Source organism: Megascapheus bottae, unplaced genomic scaffold (genome assembly GCF_031878675.1).
Source record: "Megascapheus bottae isolate mThoBot1 unplaced genomic scaffold, mThoBot2.hap1 HAP1_SCAFFOLD_40, whole genome shotgun sequence".
In the NCBI taxonomy this organism is placed as follows: Eukaryota; Metazoa; Chordata; class Mammalia; order Rodentia; family Geomyidae; genus Megascapheus; species Megascapheus bottae.
In genome coordinates this window covers 2,483,850-2,490,903 of record NW_028327715.1, presented here as the reverse complement: position 1 = coordinate 2,490,903, position 7,054 = coordinate 2,483,850, and the positions used below count along the sequence as shown (strand labels likewise).

The 7,054-nt window shown below is 45.1% G+C and overlaps 1 pseudogene; it reads right to left on the bottom strand.

Annotated features, from left to right (window-relative positions):
• Nucleotides 1-691: 691 nt before the first annotated feature.
• LOC150039334 (vinculin pseudogene) lies at nt 692-6,611 on the bottom strand (annotated as a pseudogene).
• Nucleotides 6,612-7,054: the final 443 nt, after the last annotated feature.

Genomic DNA, 7,054 nt, shown 5'->3' with positions numbered 1-7,054 from the left:
AACATCAAATACCATGATTTGATTAAAAATTAAATGCAGCATTTCAGCTCAGGAAAAAAAAAGGAAAGGAAAAACAGTTATGAGCTGTGAACAGTAAAGCCTAGCACAGGACTCTGCAGGCAGTGACAAAGCATAGAGCCCCGGGAGTGGCCCTCTGGGAGGATGGGCACAACCACACCCTTCGCTCCTCTGCCCCTCCAGTGGCAGAGAGCACCAGACACTCAGTGTTTGTGGGACAGTTACCTCGGAAGGAGATGGGATTGGAAGTTTCCCTACTATAGACACTGCTCTGGGACTTGGTTTTAAAAAAAAAGCAAAAAACAGAACCATGTGATTCTGGGATTTCCTCCTGACTTGGATATTATTTTAGTGGGAAACTAGAAGGATTAAATGTGGAGAGATAGGAAATGAATCTGGGGTATATATGCCAGACTCCTCAACAGGCCACTTTTTCCTGCAGCAGTGAAACCAACTTTAGAAAAGGATGAAGGCAGCACAGCCTAAGAAAAATAGGCGAGGTCAGCAGCAACACAGAAAACCTAAAACAATTTCTGGACGCACAATGATTTTCTTAACTGACTTGCTTGGGCCCTAGGTCTTGGGAATTTACAGAGGAAAATGAGAGCCAGTGAATGGGAGACATAAGGAAATGTCCCACAATGAGTAGGGACAGAGCAGGGTTTCTGGCTAGTGTTCATCCTTAGATTCTGAGTTTACATGAAATTCATAGGCTAGAACAGTCTGCCTATTGGGAGAGTGTGTGCACAACTACAACTGTGTTTGGGAATACAAGGTATACGTGGAAACATGTTTCAAAGTGTGCATGGCAAAAGCATACAAATGTTTTCTAATATAAAGAGGGCCCCTATTTCTTTCTGAAGTACCAGGCTAGGATGTGGCTTTCTATCCCCAGCCTTTCTGGATGACTTCTGGAATTCAGATTATTCTCTTCTTTAGTTGGGATTTCTGTACAGCCAGGTTTGGTTAGGTGCCTACTGGTACCAGGGAGTTTTTCTGACCCAGCGCAGTGTAAATCCAGCATCTGTTCGGATTTTGATTGAAGCAGCCTCTGCCTCTCGCACAGTCTCCTTCACAGACTGCATGAGGTTCTGGGCATTGTGAAGCAGCATCTCTGTGGCCTGCTCAGACTTCTCGTCACTGATGTTGGTCCGGCCCAACATGGTGGCCTTCACTGTGGACAGGATTTTCAGCTGGGTACTTATAGTTGGGATTCGCTCACATACCTGTAAGAGATTGGTTCTAATCCGCTTATCTGTGCACTGCTTGGCAACCTCCTTGGCCAACCGGGTGACCTCATCTGAGGCCTTGGCGATGTCCTTGGCACACTGGATGAGTGCCCGCTTGGTACCACTGCCCCCTCTTACCAGCCGAGACATTTCAGCCATCAGTAGAGCCATGTGCTTGGCTGCTGCAATGATGTCATTGCCCTTGCTGGACCATTTACCAGCTTCATCATGGAGCTGTCTGGCGGCCATCATCATTGGCTGGTTAATCACCTCCCCAGCTTTCTGCTCGGGGAACTCTTCATCCTTTTCCTCTGGAGGTGGGGTCTGGGTGGAGGGACTTCACCCTCAGGCAGTGGTGGTTTGGGAGGAGCAAGTTCATCTGTTAGACGGAGCTGTTCAAGGTCTGGTGGAGGCGGTGGGAAGTCAGGTTCCTGAGGTTGGAACGCTTCTCTGACCTTGGCCACAGCTCCCAGGATCCGATATCCTGAATCCAGGAAGCTCTTTTGCAGGCCAGGGTCAGAGATGTTTCCAGCCACAGCCTTGGCATCCATCACCATCGGAGAGATTGTTTTGCTCAGTTCATCAGAGGCGGCTTTGACAGCCTCACGGAACTTGGGATCCTCAGAGTTCTCCACCTCCCTCTTAGCAACCAGCAGGATTCGGTTTGCCCGACGAGCAATACTGGTTGCTCCAGCGACCAGCATCTGTGGCTGAATGTTGGCCATGGCTACCTTACACTTGTCCAGGTCCTTCTTGATGGCTTCTTCAGAAGCATCCAAGAGAGATTTGGTATCAATCGCTTCGTCAACCAGCCCTGTCATTTTTTCAACATTATCAATCCACTGGTTCTTCATAGTCTCAAAATGTTCATAAGCAGCTTGTTTTCCAGGGTTCCTAAGTAAGATGCGAGCAGCAGATACAACCTGGGGTGTGAGTTCTCGGGCTGTCTTCACTGATGCCTGAATGCCTTCCACTGTTGATTTATTAGCAGTACCAACAGCAGCTGCCTTCTCTGCTGTGGCTCCAAGCCTTCCTGAATGGTTCTCAAAGTTCGATGCTCTCTCATCAAATACCTCTTCCCTATTAGGAGTATCAGGAGGGGCAGTAGCTGCCACTGCCAAAAGCTTGATGGGAGTTGTGGTATCACTGAAAATATCTGACACTTCCTGAGTCATGGATTCCTGCATCTGGGCTTTCAGATCCTTTAAAGAGTCTTGAAGCTGTGATGCAAGTGCTCTGGCCTGAGGACTCTCCCCTTCCCCTCGAGAAGCCAGGTCAGCCAGCTGAGCTGTCAGCTGATCCACGTGGTCACACTTAGCCAGAAGATCTTGGCGATAAGGTCCCATCATCACATTAGCCAGACGATGCCCTTCAGCTACAAGCCCCTGGATGGCAGCCTGACCGACTCCCCGGTCATCCACTGTGGGATTGTCAATCCACCGCTGGGCTTGCTCAATCTTGCCCTCCAGGTGGACAGCTGCCTTGGCAGGTCTGCTGTTGGCCACAGCCTTGTTGGTTTTGGTCTGCAGGTTCTGCAAGGCCGTAGCTACCTGTTTGGCCAGTGCTCTAGCTTCTGGTGAATCTCCTTTACCCTGTCTTCGTAAATCTGCTAATTTAGAAGTCAGAGCAGCTATTTCTCCAAGGGAACGCAGAATGTCATCTCTCTCTTTTGGATCATCACACAATTCGGCTATTTTCCAAGCTTCAGCCAAAGCCCCTCGAATCTGTTCTTCCCCTTCGGGTCCACCATTTGGATCTGCAAGCCAATTCTGAGCAGCATCGATCTTCTTCGCAATGCTCTGCTTCGAGTTTGTCATGGCTTCCAACTTGCGGGCTGCGTTTTCCACCTTTGCTGTGAGCACATCCAGTCCTTGCTCTATTCCTTGGTGATCCCATGTGGTTTTGGCTTTTTAAATTTTATCTCTCCTACTAGAAGTGTAGTGATTTGCGTATCACATTTTAATTGATGATGGCATACATTTATTTTACACTTAATACTGAGCTTCATCAAAATGGAGGCAATCCAATGAAGCCAAGTACATATAGCATATACAGTATGAATATGATAGAAAGCTAATTAGGCTTAGTAGTGTGGGGAATCTGGTAACGTCTGTATGTGTGTGTCTGTGTATAGTAAGGCTAGAAATCTGAGGCTCAAATGCTTGGCATTTGATTATGACTGGTTTTGTATCACTACACTTGACCCTCCACTTTCTTCCTTTTTACTGGTTAAGTATTTACCTGTCTCGGGTAGCTATGAACCCTAAACCTCTGAGTCTCCTGTGTATCTAGGATTATACCTATGAGCTACTGGCAACCAGGTGTATCAGCATGTGATTTCTTTCTTTTATTAAGTTCACCCCAATGTCAAAGGAAAATGTATCACTTACAGTTAGGACTACTCAGATAAGACACAGGAGGTTAACACATGGGTAACTTTAGTAATTCTTACCAACTTTCTCTATGATTTATATCATTTATATGAGTACTACATAATTTGCTCCTTTTAGCTCTAATTGTGGAAACATTTTAGTCACTTATAAACAAATTGATTCCTACTCTTAGGATTTGTGTTTGTTTATTTTGTTTGGCTTTGCTGTTTCGTTTTTTGTTTTTGTTTTTGTTTTTGCCAGTCATGGGGCTTGAACATGATGGCTTTCTCAAGGCCGTCTCCCCACCACTTAAGCCACAATAGCACTTCTGGCTTTCACTATGTATGTGGTACCTATGAATCAAACCCAGGCCTTCGTGCATGGCGGGCAAGCACTCTACCACAAGGCCAAACTTCCGGATCTCTTTCTCTTGGTTTTATAAATTGTTAGCTATTTCAGGACAGGGTTTATTGAGGGTTAATTCTCCCCTGCTTATGGAAAACCTTTCTGATGTCCTCTGTTTTGTAAGGTTATCACTCGCCTGCAGTATGTGTGAATAACAGGTAGTTTTCTGTCGTGTTTTCGTGTATTTCTACCTCAATGCCAAGCCCTTTTCTGAACACATTTGAGTCCACATATGCTAGGCATAAATTGGTAAACTACCCTAGGCAGCTGGTCCTTTAAAGAATGAGCAAATGCCAGTGCTACAGCTGAAGGACCTTAAGAATGAGTTCCTCCTGAAAATGTAAGTTGGGTTCCTTCCCTTCCTCACTGCCTCTCTATCCACTACCCACGTGGGATATGCATCTGTCCTCATTGGATACACAGCCTTGGGCTGTGACCCTGCAGCCTCCAGAACCATATGACAGACTTTTACTTTTCAAATACAGTTTTCTCACTCAGGTCTACTATTAGAGCAATGCAATTATCAAGACAACCACCATTTCCCCTCATGTTCCCACTATTCCCTAGCTCAGTAAATTCAACTGATTGGAACAAGTGGAGAATTACCATTTTGAAAAATGCATACAAGTATAATATTCATTTGATTTTCAACAGTCTGAATGAGTCTATAATATGACCATCTGATATTTAGAAGAAACTACCGTAATAATATAATTTTACTAATGGTTCTTTAGATCATCATTTGGGACTTAGTGACAGTTATTTTTTATTGTAATTAATAGAAGGGTTACTGGAGAAAGTAATGTAACTATTAGATACTTTCTGAGATTATTTCCAATAGTCTAAATTGAATAAGTTCGTATTTTGTCCAATTCTTTAGTTGACCTTCTGTGATAGCAGAAATGTTCTATACTGTACATCCTAGAAGTCTCATGTGACTTTAGGTTCTAGGAATGTGGCTAGTGGTAACTTTTCATTTGATCACATCTGAACCAATTGAAATGTACTGAAACAGATATCTGTGTCTGGTGGCTATCATGTTAAATAACACAGATTGTTCCCTTTTCTGCATCTACCTGGGTAGCTCTTATTATCTCTTATGTATTTGTGACATGTCTTTGACAAACGAATGTGTAGAAAGACGGATGTTGGAGAGATGGATGAATGGTTGAGTGACATGGAAGGATAGGTGGAGGGATGGTTATGTGGGATGGATGGATGGATGAACACATGAATGAACATGTTCATTAACCTCAAATATACTTAACAAAACAGTAAGTGCCGAAATTAACATACAGTTTGCCTTTGGTTTTTTAGTTCCGTTTTTATTTTCATTTTTATTGTCGGGTAATGTATAGATGGGTTACATAGTTCAATTTTTGGCAGTGCTGAGGACCTACCAGGGCCTGTGTATGCTGGGTGGTCTTTACCACACATCTCTGCCTCAGCCCATAGCACTGCTTCTTACCATCATATATCCATGCACAATATCTCATTGCAATTGAACAATTTGGGAATTCCTGCCTTATGGTGATTTGGGGTGCCGACCAACAGAACTTACTCTGCATTGGGAAAGACCTATCTGTTCATTCCAAACTACATGTTGGGCCTTACTGATTCTACACTCTGGGGCACACCCACTCAGCACAGGGCAGGGTGGGAGATGAGGCCTTGGGTTCCTTGACTGGAAACCTCCTTGCTCTGCTCTCTGGATAGTGGATGTGCTTGGGAGCTTTGGGAGGATGCCCTGTCTTCCCTGTCACGCTGCTCCCTTCTACACAAGGTAGGACCAGGCAAAGTTCAGTTCCTCAGGGCCCCTCAGGCCTATGGCCTTCCTTGTCCTATGTGAAGTGCAGAACCCCACATGGGTCCCTGTTGGGAGCCAGAGTGGAATCAAACTGAACCTTGATTTGCATCAGACAATGGCTTTATTGCCTTATTGTTTTCTGGCCTTATTCTGTTTAAATGACCTGAGAATTACCATATGAATGTAACACCTGGAAGTTCCCTGGGTCTGAAGAAGGGAAGAAGCTGGAGTGGAAAATAAATGGGGCAGTCTTTACCTGGACTGCAGACATCCCGGACCTGGTGTGTCTGTCTCTCTTCTATTTTTTCCTAGTCCTTGCCCCTTATTTCAGGAACCCCAATCTGTGAACCCTGGTTTGCTGCCGGGGCCCCGGCAGGTCCCCCTGGCCCTGGCCCCGGAGTGGGGGCCGTGGTAGCCAGGGTACTTCTCTACCACTGGAGCTCCCACTTGCCTGCTTTCCTTCCTTCTTGCTTGCTCATCTTTCTTAATTTTTCTCCAAAGACTAGGTCACAGGCCCTGAGTTTAAGGACCAATAATCACACACACACACACACACACACACACACACACACACACACACACACACACACACACACAGTGGCCAGGAGCATGCTGGATTCCTGTGATGTCTCAGATGACCAGAACATGTGGCCCAGGAAGCATGGCACGTCCTCGGCATAGAGGACCAATTTGTCTGTGCCTGACTCCTAACCTGGCTGGACCCCTCTGGTCACCTTGGACTCCTGTCCCGATTTTGGCCATCACCATGTGCTCACTCATGTCCCCAGGTGAGTCCTAGGTTTCCCCTAAAAAAAAGGCTAAAATACCAGATGTATAGGCTTGGATGTCTGAAGATTACAATTAATAAACAGGCAGCAAATGCACCTGTAATCCTTGCTTCTTGAAAAGCTGAGATCTGAGCACTGGACTTCCAAGTCAACCTTGGCAATTATGTCAATAAAAACTCATCTCTCCGATTACCCATCAGAAAACAGTAAGTGGTGCTGTGACAGAAAGTGGTACAGCACTAGCCTTGTTTGAAAAAGCTCAGGAACAGGGTCCAGGCCTTGAGTTCAAGGCTGTTTTGACCATAAAGATATGAAGGTAGAACAGGGGGTAATAATGTGAAAATACTAACATAATGAATATGATGGGAAAATACTAGAATAATGAATATGTTATGAAAATACTAGATGAATATGATGTGAACATACTAATATAAT